Consider the following 18689-nt stretch of genomic DNA (forward strand, 5'->3'; position numbering starts at 1 on the left):
GGACGTGGTTGGTTGAGAAACTTAACCTGAAGAGGATTAAAGGATTAATGCCAATCTGGAGAGGTTTCTAGCAGTCCAGGGCTCTGTACCAATAAACCCTGTCCTATATAATAGATCAACTACTTGGATGAAACCTAAGAGAGATGCATATCAAATGGGGGGAAAAAGAAGAAGAAAAGCTGGGAGGGACAGCACATACTTTAGATGTCACAATCAACATTTTTTAAAACCTCAACAGGCTGGAACAACAGGCCAAAACTAACAAAAAGAAATATAATGGGGATTCATGGAATGTCCTATATTTGTGTCCAAAGGATCAACTGTACAAGTGCAGGATAGGAAGGACTTGCCTTAACAGTTCATATGAAAAAGGCTTCAAAATTTGTATGCCTCTGCCCAGCTGTTGTGCAAACCTAGAATGCACTCTCTCCTTTAAAATCCTTTGGGGGGGGGGGGGGGAATAGGTGGTTCAGTGGATTGAGAGCCAGACCTAGAGACAGGATGTCTTGGATTCAAATGTGACCAACCCTTGGGCAAATTACTTAACCTATTTGCCTAGCCCTTGCTACTCTTCTGCCTCAGAACCAAAATACAGTATTGACTCTAAGACAGAAGGAAAGGTTTGTTTGTTTTTTTAATTTAATTTTTTTATTTTAATAACAAATTTCCATATAAGTTTTTCAAAGTTATATGATCCAAATTATCTCTCTCCCTTCTTCCAGAACTGATAAGCAATTCAATCTGGATTATATATGTATTATCAAAGCAAAACATTAAGGAAAGAGAAAGGAAGGAAGGAAGGAAGGAAGGAAGGAAGGAAGGAAGGAAGGAACGAACGAACGAACGAACGAATGAACGAACGAACGAACGAACGACGAACTCAGCTGAAGTACCACTTTCTACCTGAAGCCTTTCTTGCTCCCTCCAATTCCTGGTGCCTTTCCTTATCACATCATCTTGTATTTATTTTGTATGTATGCTGCATATACCTAAGTAGACATTTTCTCCTCTGTTTAAATATAAGCTTCTCAAGGCGGGGAATACTTCATTTTTGTCTGTCTCTCCAGGACCAAGTGGAATGTTCAACAATGGAGCTAGATTTGAAGAGTAAGCCACCTAAGAAGAGATAAAAATGGTGCATGGGCCAGGCCTAGAGGACAACTCATAGACATATACTGAAGTGAGAAAACACCGAAATTAGAGGACAGCTAGTAGCTCCCCTGGGCTGGAATGGGAGAAGTGTAAAGGCAGATGAGTCACATGAAATAAGACCAAAAAGGTAGGTGGGAAGAAATCAGCAAGACACATGCAACAGCAGAAAAAAAGTCCGGTGAAGAGGAGTCCAATCTTTGGCTATTAGGGTTAAAGGATAACAGGACCCTCAGCTGAATGTCAGAAGTGGACAGCCCTGCAGAAAGAAGGCAGTAATTTCTGGACGCTGGAAGCAGTCAACCCAAAGTGAGCAATTTGGGCAGAATGTGGAAGAGAGGATTCCTTTCTAATCTATTAGGAAGGCGGCAAGGCAAAAAGAGCTCTCCAATCCATTGCAACCCTCAGGTTCTATGACTCTAGGTATCTGTATGGGTACTAGAAGAAGGGAAAGGGAAGGGAATATTTATAAAATGCCTACTATGTACCAGGCACTGTGCTAAGTGCTTTATAAATATTGTCTCATGATAACTCTGGGAGGTAGCTGATATTATGATCCCCATTTTACAGCTGAAGAAACTGAGGTAAACAAAAGTTAAGGAACTTGCCCAGAGTCACAAAGTAGTAAATGTTGGAAGCTGGATTTAAACTCTCATCTTACAGACTGAAGGCAAAGTGCTTTATCCACTGCACCACCTAACTGTCTCCACATCAAGAATAAATCAAGTTTCAGGGGCTCTGATAATATGTATGAATTACTGATAAAAATCATGGTACAACTTTTTGGGGGGCAGGAAAGAATATTAGGAAGAACGAGAGGAGAAAAATATTATGTTTCTATGAATTAAAGAATAGGGAACTATCCCAATCTAATAACTGGTAATCATATAGGGCATTAGAATATTACAAAACAACTGACATCACCTGAGGATTCTGATCATTGCCATGACCAATCACAATGCCAAAGGATTGATAATGGAGCAGGCTACCCATCTCCTACCAGGAAGGCAATGGTATTGAGATACAGAGAGAAATGTACTTTTCTGGACGTGGACAATGTGAGAATTTGTTTTGCTTAACTAAGCATTAACTGTTAAAAGTGCTTTATTTGTCTTTTTTTCTAACAATGGTATGAGGAGTGAGAAATAGAAGAGGGTACTAGAGGATAGGTAGTCAAGAAAAAGGAGAACCAAAAGCATACACAAGAGAGTCACAGATGGGGTGGAGTTCTCTCTTTAAGTTCCTCTCTTCTCTGGTCTAATGAATGGAAGCTTCTAGCAATAGGAGCTTTGAAAGTTACATGCTATACTCTTTGATCTTGCAATATCATTACTAGGGCTGTATCCCAAAGGGATCAAAAAAAGGGGAAAGAACCTACTTGTACAAAAATATTTATTGCAGCTCTTTCTGTGATGGCAAAGAATTGGAAATTAAAGGAATGTCCATCAATTGGGAAATGGCTGAACAAATTGTGGTATATGATGGTGATGGAAAACGATTGTGCTATAAGGAGTGATGAAAAAGAGGATTTAAAAAAGAGCTGGAAAGACCTACATGAACTGATGCAAAGTGAAACAAGCAGAACCAGGAGAACATTATATGTGGTGACAGCAATACTGTACGATGATCAGCTGTGAAAGTCTTAGCTACTCTCAGCAATCCAAGACAATTCAGAGGGACTTCTGACAAAGAATGCTGTCCATCTCCAGAGAAAGGGCTGTGGGAGTCAGAATGCAGATCAAAACATGTGATTTTTCACTTTAATTTGGGGTGGGTGCTTTTATTACTTATTATTCTTTTACAAAAATGAGCAATATGTGTTTATCAACTTTAGGAGGGGGGAAGGAAAAGGGGAGGGAGACAACATGAATTATATAACTTTGGAAGATGTGTGTAAATTTGTTATTGAAATAAAATAAAGAAAAAAATTTTAACCAAAAAACAAGAAAAATTAGCAAAATGGAAATATGGTTTGCCTGATGATACATGTATAAGCTAGATCAAATTGTTTGCCAGTTCCAGGAGTGAGAGGGAGGGAAACAAATTGGAAAATTTATGTTCTATTGGTTCTAAAGATTATCTTGCCTGAGCCTGCAAGGTACTACAGGCATTCCTACTGAAGAAGCAGTATGATATACGCGTCATTTCTCAAAGTCTAGTCTGGGGATCCTTGGGGTCCCCCAAGACCCCTTCAGGCAACTGGTGAGGTCAAAATTCATTTTTCATAATGATACTAAAATGTTTCATTTCTAATATGGCAAACACTGATGGCTCTAATCCCATATAAATAAAAGCTCTTTGGGGTCCTCAAGTTTTAAGTGTAAAGACGTACTGAAATAAAAAAGGTGGATAGACAAGGGGCAGAATTTTGAATTTGGAGATAGACCTGACTTCCAATCTCTGCTTACTAGCTGTATGACTCTAGACAAGTCACTTAACCTCTACTGGCCTAAGTTTTCTCATCTGCAAAAGAGTAATAATAAAAACATCCATAAAATGGTATATTTTGGGGTAGAATTTCAGGGCATCAAATACTCCATGTTACACTAGCACTGTGGGATCATAATTAGCTGAAAGGATAACATGAAAGATGGAATAGAAAACAAAGGAAAGATGAGTGTAGATTAAAACTAAGCTAAGTCCAAAAAATAATAATAATAACATCTATATCATAGGGCCATTGTGAAAATCAAATAAGATAATATAGAGAAAGTACTTTACAAATCTTTAAGCTAAATATATTGTAAATCTGGCTATAATTATTATATTTATCCTTATTTTATAGATGAGGAAAATGGGAGACTCACAGAGTCAAAGGGACTTTTGAAACTTAAACCCAAGTCTCTCCTTTAATATTAGAAGTCCAGAGCTGTTTCTACCATAAATCATACCGACTATGGAACCTTCCTAAGCTTAAAAAACAATGGCCCCAAACTTTTTTTTGAGGGGAAGTGGCTTTTTTTCCCCTAAATTTCCCAAAGTCTTAAAATTTCTATTTAAGGAGAGGGAAAAGGAAGGGCATGAGGGTTGGACCAGAGAGGAATGTTAGACAGCATTAGGCAGGAGGTTAAAAGGTAGCTAAGGCCATACAGGTTAAGGTTCAAAATACAGCCTACAGAAATTAGCCTGGCAGACAACATAAAATGTTGGAACTAGAATCAGAAAGAACTGAATTAAGATGCTTCCTCTGGCACTCACAGGATGGCTACAGGCAAGTCAGTTCCTTTCTCTGAATCTCAGTTTCTTCCTCTATTTGGGGAATAGCAGTAGCTCCATTCCCCCAGATACCAGTCCTACTCCAACCACAATTCCCTTTTGGACATCCAGAATCAAATGCCTCTCCCTCTTGTTCTCCCCTCCTCTGTGGCCACAGCTACTGAAGATCTATGAAAGAAAACTAACCACCAAAAAGTCCTTGGCATCTTTAAACAGCTCAGCCTCAGAGACTGGTAGAATTTTACTGACTGATATGATATTTAATGGGGCAGCTCGATGGCTAGTAGATGGAGAGCCAGGTCTCAGAGATGGGATATCCTGGGTTCAAATGTGGCCTCAGATACTTCCTAGATGTGTGACCCTGGGCAAGTCACTTAACCCCCACTGCCTAGACCTTACTGCTCTTCTGCCTTGGAACCCATACACAGTATTGATTCTAAGATGGAAAGTAAGGGTTCTTTTTTTTGTTTTTAGAAGAAAGAAGAAAAAAAGCAAAGAAATGGTATTAAAGAGGCATTATCATCTGTTTGCCCACATCTTAAGGACCATTCATTTGTTAGCTAAAAAGCCCCTCTGCATTATCTCCCCCATTAGAACGGGAGCTCCCTGAGAGGCAAACTAGACTATGCTGATTTCCTACTTACATCTCCAGGGCTTAGTATACTCTACCTGGCATACAGTAAGTGATGGATAAATGCTTATTAATTTATTCATATGTAAAATAGGGAGAAGAGTGCCCATCAGTTACCAGGGTGATTGTGAAGCTCTAATGAGGAAAAACATGTTCAAAGTGTTACGTTTACTGAACACTGATACACATGAACTCATTCTCTCTCAATTACAAAGTAGCTGAATTAAGTCTCCAAATATCACATAAAAAGTCCCCTTGTACCAGACATTTTTTAAAACATAGGAGAGGGTCAAATGTAACCACATCAACCCTTAGACACAGTTGAAGAACTGTGGCTAATCTCATGTTCTTCATCCCTTCAGACATCAATTACTTGGTGTCCTCCTGATCCCCAATGAACATGTGATCCAAAAGCTAGAAGAATTCTCAGTGATGTCTCCCACGGTCATCAGGATGGTTCCCATTATAGTCCAGGCTAAAGTTATCCTCTAGATAATCACTTCTGTTCCAAAGCAGAAAAAGGAATAACAAGGGACAAGTTCATCTGCCCCAAATGTTCCTTGAATAGCAAGTCATGGGTCTCCAGAGAAACCGGCAAAGAATCTCAAGAAAAAAGGTCAAAATTCAGAACACTGTCCACAACCACCACAAGACAGGAGGAACACTGGAAAGCATGAGGGATTTGGAATCAGAGGTCCTAGGTTCAAACATCACTCTTGCCCCTTACTACCCTCTATGATGATGCACAAGTCTCTTAACTTCCCTGAGCTTCATTTTCGTCATCTATAAAAATTTAGAGACCTAAGATCCCTTCTATTAGATCTATGATATCAACATATCACTAGACCAAAGCAAAAATGGCAAGTAATATCCATTACCTGAATTTTTGTTGTTGTTCTTCAGTCATTTTCAGTCATGTTGGACTCTCTGTGACCCCATTTGGGGTTTTCTTGGCAAAGATACTAGAGTGGCTTGTCATTTCCTTCTCTGGCTCAGTTTAAAGATGAAGAAACTGGGGCAAACAGGGTTGAATAACTTGGCCAAAGTCAAACAGCTAAAAAATATCTAAGGTTGCATTTGAACTCAGGTCTTCTGACTTCAGTCCCAGTGCTTATCCACTGCACCATCTAACTGCCCCTTGCACCACCTAGCTGTCATCTGAATGGTTACAAATAATAAGAGGAAATAATTGTTCCCTCTTTTCCCACAGGGAGCTGGGTGACTCAGTGGCTAGAGTATCTTTTTGGTCAGTTCCTCATCTGTAAAATTATCTGGAGAAGGAAAGGGCAAACCACTCCATTGTCTTTGCCAAGAAAAACCAAAATGGAGTCATGAAGTCATGTACAACTGAAATGGTTGAACAACAAAAAAACTTAAAGCCACCTGACAGAAGTGCCAAATCTATTGATGTAAAATCTTAGTCATAAATATATCTAGCCAATGAATAGTACACATGTTCTCTCTCCCTGACTCAGATAAGAATGTCATTTAATGGAATAGAACATAAACGATGACAGATAATACTCTTTTTAAAGGCCCTCTTCTGGTTTCCATTCAGGTAGTCCTGAAATCATTACTGTATGTTCTGATTTTCCCATCTGTGACTTGAAAAAATTTATCTGGAGCTAGAAGAAACCTTAGAGTCTTTCACTCTTCATCTTACCCATGAAGAAATTGAATATCATGAAATTTAAATGACTTTCCCAATATCAAAGGTTAAGTGGCGTAATTGGATGTGGAATCTAGTTGCATAAATACCAAATACAAGTCTATTTCCATTACATCTTGATCCCTCTCCAAAAGTGTAAGCAGTGGCTCATGATCACCAGAATCTCTGGTGACTGCTCTTGCCCAACTCTGAATTTCTATTTACATCCTGACTCTCAGAAGAATGTGAGAAAAGCTGCACTAAAGCTTGGCCTTACCCTTAAGTAACTTGGAAATCAAAATAAAACTTAACAAACTGGAATTAGTACTATTATTCCAAAGTGGCACTATCCCAGGACATAGTCAAGCTTCCCAGAGGGCCAATATTCTGTTCTTGGTACAGATTTGTCACTATAACATTGGGATTTTTTCACGTCCTACAGAGAAGGGGCCATGAACTCCGTTCTTGAATGAGTGAGGTCAGATCCTTGAAATTTCCATGGAAAAAATGTTGGGGATGGGAAGAACTATAAAAAAGAAGATTAGAAAAGGATGCCCTTCCAAAAAGGGGGGAAAGGCTCATCGTAGTGTTTATTATAAATATACAAAAGAAAACAAGAGGTTCACATGAAAAAATAAGACACCAATGAAATTAATCTACTACATTTATAATACTCAAAATGCAAACTGTGAGTAATAAAGATTTGCAGGATTAGTCCTTTTTTATCTATTTCTATCTATATGGAAATACTCATGTCAGATAACATTCATCAGGTACAGAATATCCCCTCCTTAAAAAAGGAAAAAAAGAAAAAATTCCATAGGAAAGGGAAATTTAGAGCATGGCTACAGCTGAAATTCAATATTTCTTAACTCTTTAAAGCTTTGGAAACATTAAGAATCTTAATATGTGACTTTTTAGCTTTTTGATTATCATCAGGGCTACTATTATAATTATGTTCAAGTCTTAACTCTAGACATGAGTTAACAAAGCACTTTCTTCATGACAACCCTTTGAAGTAGGTGACTTTTTTAAAACCAGATTTATGTTTTTATTGGTCTATTCTAAGAACTCCTAAAGAGGAAGCTCCTTCTATCAATGCAAGTTAGCACTTGCTCTTAAGAGGATGACCTAAACCATTGAAATTAAGTCACTTCTTTTAAGCGCTATGTAAAAGCTAATTATTATTACAGAGTCCCATTGGATCTGTGTGATCACTGCTTCTTGTTCTACATATTTGTCAAACATTTAATAATATGGTCTAAAGGAGGGATTCTTATACTTTTTGTGTCACATACCATTTGCTGAATCCAAGTCATTTAGGCCAAATGAATGAGACCCTTGGATACTTAAAGGAACTGGATTTTGGAATTGCTCAGTCTCTGCCAGTCTGATAAAGTCTGGTAAAACTAAAGTTTTTCTCAAAATAAAGTTTTCAAATAATTGAGAGAAAAAAAGAAAGAAATTAGGTCACTTACTCAGAGTCACAGAGTCTGGTCTTCCTGATTCTGAGGTTACTATTTACTATGCTACACGAAAGCCGGTGATAAAAGTGTTATTTCCCCCCAATGTACAGATGAAAATACTGAGGCTCAAAAAGCCTCAAGATTTTCCCCACAATTATCAAGCTAATAACTGTTGAAGGTAGAATTCCATCCCATGTCCATGTCTGTCTAACATTTTTTCAACTATATCAACTTGATTCTTATATTTTAATATTTAACTATGGGAGAAAAAATACTCTTAAAGAAATGATTATATTCTACTTTCCCTCTGACTGTGGACTTCTATCATTAAAAATGAATAAAAATTCAAGAACACACTGGAAGAGAAGGGGTGATTTATTAAATAAAATATTGCAGGAGTAAGAAGTCAGCTTATTGGGAGGCAGCTAGGTGGTAAGGGGGACATGGAGTCAGGAAGACCAGAACTCATATTTGGACCTCAGACACTTATTAGCTATATGATTTGGAGAAAAACAGTTACCACTTATCTACCTCACTTTCCTTATTTGTAAAGTGGGAGTAATAATAGCCAAATATAAGGATTGTGAAGGAAAAAATGAGATGATATTTATCAAGTGTATTTTGCAAACCTCATAATGCTTTATAAACTTTTGTTGTTCTTGTGTTATTCAATTCTGTCTTCATTACAGGACTTTCTTGGCAAAGAGTATTTTTTTTAAATTTTCTTCTCCAATAGATTAAAGGAAAACAGATTTAAGTGACTTGCCCACATTCACCTAGCTAGGAAGTGTCTTTTGCCATATTTGAACTCTGAACTTCCTGACTTCCAAGCCCAGCATTTTATCCATTGAGCCTTTAAATTGCCTCCAAATATATACATTTTAGATTAAAAGAAACATGGAAATTGTACCCTTTCATTTACATCTAATAAGCACCCAATAAATCACTATTAGCAAAAAAAACCTTTTACCTTCTTCTCCTCCTCCTCTTCCCCGTCCCCCCCTGCCCCCTGCCATTCCAATCCTTTTTTCTCCAAGGTTTGCTGTGAGGATGAAACAAGATCATGTTTGTAGAGCACTTATCACAGTGCCTGGCACAGAGTGGCTATAAATAAATGCTTCTTTCCTCCCCTTCCCCTATCCCCAATTTCACAGGTAGGAAATCAGGAATACTCTAGAACAGTGATTCCCAAAGTGGGCGCCACTGCCCCCTGGTGGGTGCTGCAGCCATCCAGGGAAGTGGTGATGGCCTCACTTTTTTTGTATTACATTCTATTCTGAGTTCAATAAATAGTGTCATAATTAATAGGGGGTGCTAAGTAATATTTTTTCTGGAAAGGGGGCGGTAGACCAAAAAAGTTTGGGAACCACTGCTCTAGAGCAATGGTTGCCACACTTTCTGGTCTTGGGATTCCCATACATTCTTAAAATCCAAGGTCCCTCCCCTCAAAGAGCTTTTGTTTATGAAAATATTACTATTTACTCTGTTAGAAACAGATGTCTGTATAATTATGAAAATAATTTTGATCTCACAGAACCCCTAAATTAAATAGTGACTGTTCGAGAGGAAGGCTTTGAAAAGGTATAGACGGAGGCCTTCCAAGGCCCTCTCCATCTCCCAGTGACAATCTTATAAAGATACTTAGGGGGCAGCTGGGTAGCTCAGTGGAGTGAGAGTCAGGCCTAGAGACAGGAGGTCCTAGGTTCAAACCCGGCCTCAGCCACTTCCCAGCTGTGTGACCCTGGGCAAGTCACTTGACCCCCATTGCCCACCCTTACCAATCTTCTACCTATGAGACAATACACCGAAGTACAAGGGTTTAAAAAAAAAAAAAGATACTTAGTTCAGGAGGCTGTGAAGTAGCAGACAGGGAGAGGAGCAGGGATCTCTGCTAGCAAACCATCCAGCAATGGGTTAATAATAATTATTATGTTTCTTTGAGGTGCCAGGCAATGGACTAAGCATTGGGGATTTCAGTACAGTGAATAGAGTGGCCCCTACATGCAATGAGCTTATATTCTAATGGGGGAAATAACAATTACCTATAAAAATGTAAGGGGCAGCTAAGCACCACCACAGGGCACAGAGCACCAATTCTGGACTCAAGAAGTCTCACCTTCATGATTTCAAATCTGAGCCCAGACACTTACTAATTGTGTGACCCTGGGCAAGTCACTAAACCTTATTTGCTTCAGTTTCCTCATCTGTAAAACATTTTGGAAAAGGAAATGGCGAACCACTCTTGTATCTTTGACAAAAAACAACAACAAAAAACACAACACTAAATGGGGTCGTGAAAAATCAGACATGATTGAAATAACTAAACAATAATATATAAATTTATATAGCATAAATATAGTTAATACATACACACAGACATAAACCCAAGGCAGCCTGGCAGCAGATTTCACTCTCTAAGCCTTTATTAAGCACCTACTATGTCCTGTCCTGGGAGTTGTGATTAGTACAGTTCTACCCCTTTCCATCTTTTCCTCATGTCTTCCATCTCTTTTACTCTTATACTGATCAACCAATAAGTATTTGTTTTCTATAAGATGCCAGACATTGTACGAGGTACAATAAATAATAAATACAAGAATGACCCACTCCTCCATGTGTCCTTAAGGAGCCCATGGGTGGAAGTGGGGAAGAACACTGCATGTCCCCAAATCTTAGAGCCACTTTAAGCTTTAACAGTTTAATTAGCTTAAAACCGCACTGAAACTCTTGGGACGTCATGCAGACATGTACATAACAGAAGACAACCTGGGGAAGCTGGAGCTTCCTGAGCGAAAACCTTGAAACAAACCAGAAATTCTCAGAGATAGAGGTAAAGAGGGAATGCATCTTTGAGTGAAGTTGTATATGATCTCTTCAATTCCTTCTACACCCTCCAGCTGCAGTTTCACTTATATTCCATGTCTTCTAACTGTCCCACTGATACAGATAAATTTAACAGATTAGTTAGCTTGGGATGCTGAGAGAATAAAGCCTTGAGAGAATGGAAAAACTGGAAAGGTAAGTTTCAATACAGGAGAAAAATAGAATAAGGCAATGAGAAGCATATAAATTACTGACAGGATGACACAACTGGGTGGAGGGTCCTTAGAAACCCAGGGACAACATGAACTCAGTGGATCAAGGGAGGGTAAATCCTAGGCCACAAGTTAATCTGTCTGTCTATCCAGTGAGACGCCAGAGGCATAATTAACCTACTGGGCGCCCGCTCAAGGTTAGTGGTAACAGTGACCTCCATGGATCTTAGGTAAGTGATTTTTTTTTTTAATTAAAGTCACAAAAACATTTTTTTACAAAAAAAAATATTTATCTAAATTTTTCATAGAAAACTATTTTAGTTTAATCACAATTTAAATGTCAGCTTATGAAATGAAAAATCTCCATTTCTGGCTCATGGAACTTAAGTCATTAACAACTCTCAATATAAAATGAGAAAAACTAAAGGAAAAAAATTCAACACAGCTCCTTCTCATTACCAAAACAAAACAAAAATAAATTGTTCTAATTTGTTTTGAAAGTTTTCAAGGAAACAGTAGATTCCAAGAGACAGAACTGAGGAGAGAGAGTGTTCTAGTCATGGGAGACACCCAGTGCAAAGGCTAAGAGATGAAGTATCCTGGGGAAGGTTTGCTAATCTTTTACTGGCTATCAGGGAACCTAGTCACCATTTATTGGTGAAAATGTGTTTTCCACTCCAGCTAACTTGAAGGGTTTTTAAAAAATTTTTTAATTGTCTCCTCTCTATCTCATCTTTCCTTCTCTCTTGAAGGTCCAACCACCCTTGTAGCAAACATGCATAGTCAAGCAAGACAAATTCCCCATTGGCCATTTCCCTGTCCCTCCACCAAAAAAATCCTGTACCCTGAGTCTATCACTTGTCTGTTACGAGACAGGTAGTGTCATGTATTTCATCACTGGTCCTCTGTAATCATGGTGGAGTACTGCATTGCTCAGAGTTCTCGAGTCTTTCAAAAGTCAACAATCTTGAGTGAAAGGAGCAGAGCCAGAAGAACTCTGTACACAGAGACTGATATATTGTGGTAAAACAGAATGTAATGGACTTTTGTACTAGCAGCAATGCAATGACCCAGGACAATTCTGAGGGATTTATGGTAAAGATGCTACCCACATTCAGAGGAAGAACTGCAGGAGAGGAAACACAGAAGGAAATCAACTGCTTGAATACATGGGTTGATGAGGACATGATTGGGGATTGAAACTACCACACCAATGCAACTATCAACAATTTGGAAATAGGTCTTGATTAATGACACATGTTAAAACCAGTGGAAATGCATATCAGCCAGGGGAGGAGGGGAGGTCGGGGAGTGAAGGGGAAAGTAAGAGCATAAATCATGTAACCATGTTAACTTTTCTAAAATATAAATATTAATAAATGGGAAAAAAGTCAATAATCTTCAAAATGTTGCTACTATATGCACTGTTCCCTCGTTCTGCTCAGTGCACTTGATTCACACAAGGCTTTCCTGGTTTCTTTTAAAGCACCTCCTTCTTCACTTCTTATGGCACATTAGTGTTTCATTACATTCAAAATACCCTTGTTTGTTCAACCATTTCCCAAATGGTGATAAGACAACTGGCATATATAGGTCTTTTTCCTCTTCCTTTGATTTTTTTGAGTAATTACCAAAATACTAGATGGTTTGGATAAATTAAAAAAAATTCATTTTAGAAAAGCTAGTTTTGGTAATGTTATAAATAGTTTAGTACCTTTGAGAGAACAGTTTGAAATTGCTTTCCAGAATGGAAGGACAAACTCATCCCCTACTAGTGCATTGATTAATAGACCAGCTTACAAAAGATCTTCCAACATTTTGCTTATAATAAGGATTTTGATTTTTGTCCTCCTTAGGGATGAGATTGGAGAGAAAAATAATGTTTCTTATTTTATATATATATAAAAAAATTTAACCATTTAAAAAATACACCCATCAATGAAATGCAATGGTTTTGAAGTCATCAAAAAGCAGATTTGCAAGTCATCGGCTCCATTCTCACTTCCAGAGTCTTCCAAGTCTAGTGGAAGGGCAAAACTCAGGACAATAAGTGACCACGCAGGATGCAATGGGTGACCTTAGGATCTTCCGTGTCTAATCAAGCTCTAAGTGGTCCACAGCACCTGCTTCACCTGCCTTGGGTTGGAACAGACTGTTTTCATCCACCTACTCCACAGAGGAACGTCTTCACATCCCCCAACTGTAATATGAACAGTTGGCCCAGATGACCCTCTAAGGTCCTTCTTTCCAGCCACAAGGCTACCTTCATAGAAAGGATCCCTCCAAAAGGGATGTTTGCATTTTATTGCACGTAGGCTCACACATTAGCTCTGTGCTCTGTGGAAATTCACACTTGTGGGAAAAGTAAATGAGGGGTTTGATCCTGTAACTTAACGGGAGACCTAAAGGAGATGGAAACTAAACAAATCAGGGCACTAATGGAGCCCTGTACAAGCAGATTAAATGAGCATCAAGACATTACAGAAACGACCCCCTTTAGAAAGAATAGCTAAAACCTTTTGAGGAGTTAAAGTCATTTCCCCCTTGTAATGCACCCAGAATCACCCCTAAACTGAGAGGGGCAGGAACTTTCTAAGGGCACTACTTACAGCTGAAGAAATTTAGTCCTAAAGAAAGCATTAGACATGGTGAACAGAGCACCAGGAGTGCAGTCAGGAATAGCTCTGTGTTTAAATGCTGTCTGTCACATAGACTTGATAGCTCTGAGATCCTGGGCACGTCAGTTAATTTCCCTTAGCTTTAATTTCCTGCCCTGGAAACCAGCATAATAACATTTTATTATTATATATGTTTATAAAAACATACCAGAAATGAGAAAATATGCATAAAGTGCTAAGAAATGCTATTGTTGGGGACAGCAAGGCAGCTCAGTGGATTAAGAGACAAGAAGTTCTGGGTTCAAATATGATCTCAGATACTTACTAGCTGTGTGACCCTGGACAAGTCATTTAATCCCCATTGCCTAGACCTTAGCTCTTCTGCTTTTCAGGTAATATACAATATCAATTCTAAGATAGAACATAAAGGTTAAAAAAGAAAAAAAGAAATGCTGTTGTTATTATTATTCACAGTCATTCTAAAGAGCCAATAAGATAACATAGATAAAATTCTACAAAACTTAAAGCATTATATATACGCGTGCCATTATTTGGGGTCACCTTGGCTATCTCCTATTATCTTAAATATTAATTTTTTACATTTTAATATTAAATTAAGTTTAATATTAAATGATTAACAATTTAAATAATACAAAATTTTAAAATGTACAAGTAAACTTCTAAAGTTCACTTTTTCTTTTTAAACCCTTACCTTCCATCTTTAGAATCAATACTGTGTATTGTGTATTGATACTGTGTATTGATTCCAAAGAAGAAGAGCGGTAAAGATAAGGCAATGGAATTAAGTTACTTGTCCAGGGTCACACAGCTAGGAAGTGTCTGACGTCACATTTGAACCCAGGACCTCCCATCTCAACTCTAGGCCTGGCTCTCAATTCACTGAGCCACCCAGCTGCCCCATAAATCAGAGATAATCAATAGAGGAGAGGTATTAGCATGAAGGAGAATAAGAAAGAGCTTGTTCTAGAAAGTAGGATTTTCCCAAAACTTGAATGAAGTCAGGGAATTCAAAAGTCAGAAATAAAGAAAAGAAAATTCCATGTTCAAGGGGGCAAGTTGGCAAAACTGCCAAGGAGAACCATACTGTGTGGTTTCCCTAAAACTTTTGATATAGCAGATTTTCATTAATAATTATATTAATTGAAGACCAGGGGCAGCATTGATATTAAGTAAAAGGAGTTGGATGAGGGAAAGAACTTCAAGGAAAGGGAGGGAATACATTCTCCAAAGGCTATCATGAAGCCTGAAGCTTCGGTAAGAAAAGAGACAGCCAGTCCCCAATCTTCAAACCACAGCTTCCATCTTGGTGATGGATGGAGTTGGGGGATGAAGGTGGAGGGGAGGGAAGGATAATGTAAGCATAAGTACATGAGCCCTTCCTTCTTGCTTCTGCCACTTTTCCCCCCTCCTCCTTTAGTTGTCTTCTCTTTCTCTTCCCCCACATCCATGAACACTTAGGAAGCTCCAGCTACCTGGCTCCCATTTGCCATATTGCAGAAGTAGCTGATTAATAAAAACATCCAAAAATCTTTTCAGCTGGGGGAAAAAATAGCCTAATGATAGGGGGTTGGGAATACCCAATGAAGGGATTTTAAAATAGCATCAAAAACACCAGAGCACTATTTTGGCAGTCCTTAAATTCCTGGACTATTGCCCAAGTTCAAGAGTACAGTATGTACTTTTGTACGACTAAGCTCACTCTCTACTTCTCTTTTGGTTCACTTGTACAAAGACATGGAGATGGGAGATGGGTGACATTTATTTAATGGGCAATTATTTTGTCCACCTTGCATTTATTTTATATTTATTTGGTAAATAGCTATAAATCTGTATATGTTGTTTCCACTGATAGATTGTTTTACCTTCCTTGTACTTTTATCCCAAGACCCAAGTCACTGCCACTTACCAAATGTTTATTGACTAATATGGATGTTATCTGGGGTTTGGCATACTCATTAATACTGCAAAAAGTTGGAAACTGACTTCAGTTTTGGGGAACTCCTGGTCTGATCAATTGCTCAAAAGCCAATGATTTGCAGAAAGAGAAGTGACATTACTTTGATGGAAAGGTGTTAAAACACAGAAATCAGCTTGGTCTGGGATTTTCATGTTATCACAGTGGGTGGGGAATAGGGAAGAAGCCACCTTCTTAATGAAGACAGTAGTTTTTATCGATTAGCACACTGAAAGCAAATATCACAAGAAGAATCATTACCAAATTGCTATATCCAGTTTTTCTCAGTCTTTATCCTCTGCGACATCTGCAGACTCTGACTAGAACCTCTCTTGCTTCTGGCTCCTCTTATTCCTGGACTTTTATAGTCAAGTTCTCCCCTTCTTCCTCCCTGTCTAAATTCTCCTCCATATCTTTTGCTGGAGACTTGGCTGCAAAGCTCCAGGTGGCCACATGGTGCAGAGAGGGGATGGCCTAGAGGCAGAAAGACCCTGAATTCAAACTGGCCTTAGCCATTCATATCTCACATGTTTTTGCCCAAGTTGTCTTCACCCTTCCTAGAATGCCCTCCTTACTCCTCATCTCCTTCTACATAAGAATCCCAATGAAAGCTAAATCTTTACTAATTTCCCTTCCCCACTCCAATGCCCAAGGCCTTCACCCCCATATTGGGTGTGATTTGATGTGGCCTGTCTGGCAATTGATGCTTCAGGTCCACGTCTTCCTAGATAGCTTTGACATCCCTCTCACCTTCTGTAGGCATGACCTGATGCATCACAACTAAATCCCTGAACTTTTCACCCAGATGTCTCAAAGTCAGCAAACCAGGCCAGCCACCTTTGCAGCCAAAATGTAAATAGGTAAGTACACTAACAATAACTCCATCCACCTGGCCTCTTCAGGTAGACCAGAAGCAGCCCTGGTTCTCCCCATCCTAATTTCTTGACCTAGTGCATTCACCTCAAGAAACCTAAAATTAAAAGAAAAGGAAGGGCCAGGAAGGCATCAGTGGAACAGTATTTTTGTGCAGCCAAAGTACCCCGTGATTTTTCAGTCTGACAAATTTTTGCATGTGTGCCCAAGTTCCTGAGAAAGGAACTAAAAAGAGGCACATTATCTAATAAAACACACATGCACCAATAGGAATTTTATACTTCAATCTTTCTAATCATTCCCTTTCACTAACCGCAAAAGCAATTATAACAGATTGTTCTCTTCTCTACCCTCTACAACCACACCCTACTTCAGACTAGCATCTCTACCCAGGATTATTACAAATCTCCTAAGGGCCCCTTGTCATGTCTCTCCCCCTTCCAGTTCATCCTCCACGTGGCTGCCAAAGTGATCTCCCTAAAGTAAAGGTCCAATTGCTTCACGCCCCTAGACAAGGAACTCCAGTGACTCCATATTAACATCTAGAATTAAATTAAAACTCTGTTTGAAATTTAAAGTCCTTCATGGTCCAAAGGATCTTTCCCAACTTAGCTGTTACTCCCCCTCATGTATTCTTTCCATGCCAAACTGGCCTTCACCATTGATGCTCCATCTCCAGTCTATGGTCCTTTGAGCCCAGGCTGCCCTTCCTGACTGGAATGCACTTTCTCATCATCTTCACCTCTCAGCATCCCTAGTTTCCTTAAAAGCTCAACTCAAACACCTCTTACATGAGAGCCTTTCCTGATTCCACCTTGTTGTGCCTTCCCCCCAAAAACAACAAATATTATANGAAGGGTCTCTGACCTCTAGCCCCATGTATAATGGCAAGATCTGGACTAGAAAGCATTGCTCCAGACTCCAAGAGCCTAATTCTGTGATGGAGAACCTTTTTTGAGTTTGATTGCCTATTAAGATTAAAAATGATAAAGGCTGAGATAAATATATAAATTAGTATTTTAATTAAAGCCATGCTGATAGATAAAGTCATTAGACCACACGCTTGTAAGAATTCAAAACTGCCACCCCAGCCATTATTGTTACCTCCATGCGCTCAGGTAGCTAAAGAGGAAGTTCAAAGTCACTACAGGAGTTTATATTCCCTTTTCTTACATCCTCCCACTTTCTGTCTACCATGAGGAATCATGGGAATTGTAGTTTCAAAATCTCCCACAAGTCCATATATTATATATATATATATATATATATATATATATATATATATATACACACACACACACACACACTTTGTATATATTTTGAGATAGAAGCTATGGAAGATTTGGGATTCCAGTCCCATATGTAACACATGCTCTGTGTATGACTCTGGGCACTTCACCTACTTAATCTCTAAATGCTATAAGCACCTCCCTGAGATTATAAATTACAGAGGTACCAGCCCAAGTTGGCAGAATTCACCAAGAATTCCCTATACCAATTAAATTTGAAATCCACAGGTCTGTTCCATAACCCTAGCCCTATAATTGTATGTGTACATTTTGTTTCTCCCTATACAATGTAATATCCTCGAGGGCAGAAATTCTCTTTTTTGTCTTTGTGTCTCTAGTACTTATTAAGTGTCTAAAACATAATAGATGCTTGCAGAATGACTAATGAAAGGTAAAATAATCTGACTTGGAAAGAATATGTACTTTCAATTCCTTTGGAAACTCTGCATTGTAAGGTTCTAGAGTAAGAGGTGCAAGGACCCTTACAAATGAGGAAACTTGTCCAGAAATGGCACAACCAGCCCAGAGTCACACAGGTGAGTGGTAGAAACAGGATTTGAATCCAGGCCTTGTGGCTTCAAATCTCAATCCAGTATTCTTTTCACTGTTCCAAAGAAGGCTTTCTTTCTTCCCCAATGAGTCCTCTACTACATATATTCCTCATTTATCCTCTGCCCCAGTGCAAAAAATCACAACCACCTACATAAAACATCATTGCCATCCATAGTCTTTGAAAGCACATCACATATCCCCCCCTTTCTAATTACTCTACTAATGAACCACTTTATA

General features: G+C 38.7%; 1 protein-coding gene across 1 annotated transcript in view; it reads right to left on the reverse strand.

Moving 5' to 3' along the window:
• Nucleotides 1–18689, reverse strand: part of ARHGAP10 (Rho GTPase activating protein 10) — a 373337-nt gene that overhangs the window by 248156 nt on the left and 106492 nt on the right. The window lies entirely within an intron of this gene.

Source organism: Gracilinanus agilis, chromosome 6 (genome assembly GCF_016433145.1).
Source record: "Gracilinanus agilis isolate LMUSP501 chromosome 6, AgileGrace, whole genome shotgun sequence".
Lineage (NCBI taxonomy): Eukaryota > Metazoa > Chordata > Mammalia > Didelphimorphia > Didelphidae > Gracilinanus > Gracilinanus agilis.